Source organism: Colobus angolensis, unplaced genomic scaffold, assembly GCF_000951035.1.
Source record: "Colobus angolensis palliatus isolate OR3802 unplaced genomic scaffold, Cang.pa_1.0 Scaffold36, whole genome shotgun sequence".
NCBI lineage: Eukaryota > Metazoa > Chordata > Mammalia > Primates > Cercopithecidae > Colobus > Colobus angolensis.
Window position 1 is genome coordinate 1509708 of NW_012116932.1, and position 1015 is coordinate 1510722.

Here is a 1015-nt window from a genome sequence, read left to right on the forward strand (position 1 = left end):
TTGCCATGTTGCCTAAGCTGATCTCGAACTCCTGAGCTCAAGTGATCCTCCTCCCTCAGTCACCCAAAGTGCTGGGATTACAGGCATGAGCCACCATGCCTGGCCAATATAGCAAGACCTCTATCTCTACAAAAAATAAAATAAACAAAATTAGCCAAGTGTGACAGTGTGCACTTGTAGTCCCAGCTACTCGGGAGGCTGAGGCAGGAGGATCACTTGAACCCAGGAGGTTGAGGCTGCAGTGAGCCGAGACTGTACCACTGCACCCCAGCCTGAGCAACAGAGCAAGACCCTGTTTCAAAATAAAAAGAAAAAAGAGAAATAAAGAACTAATATTTACATCTCCTTAAAAGCAAACAGACAAATAAAAGACTTGGGCCAAGCACGGTGGCTCACACCTATAATCCCAGGACTTTGGGAGGCAAGGCATGATCACCTGAGGTCAGGAGTTCGAGACCAGCCTGGCCAACATGGTGAAACCTCGTCTCCACTAAAAATACAAAAATTACCTGGGCGTGGTGGTGCGTGCCTGTAATCCCAGCTACTTGGGAGGCTGAGGCAGGAGAATCACTGGAAACCGAGAGGCGAAGGTTGCAGTGAGCCGAGGTTGTGCCACTGCACTCCAGCCTGGGTGACAGAGTGAGACTCCAGCTCAAAACAAAACAAACAAACAAAAAGACCTGAAGGGGGCGAGAGAAAGCTGTGTGGGGATCTGGAGGAGGAGGTAGTGCCACAAGTGGAGAGGGAACTGCCCTGCAAACCTCTAAGGTAGGAGCTTGGCCAAAGGCAAGGAAGCTGGCGTGGCTGAAGGGAATGAGCAAAGGGAAGAGAAGGAGGAGGTGAGGGCAGATAAGTGCTGAGCAGATCCTGCAGGACCCTGTGGGCCACAAGGAGGAATTTGGCTTTTGCACTGGGTGAGGTGGGAGCCCTGGAACGTCCTTGAGCAGAGGAGGGACGTGCCCTGACAGAAAAGCATGGAAGGGGCAAGCAAGGGCAGGAGCCAGGAGACCAGGGC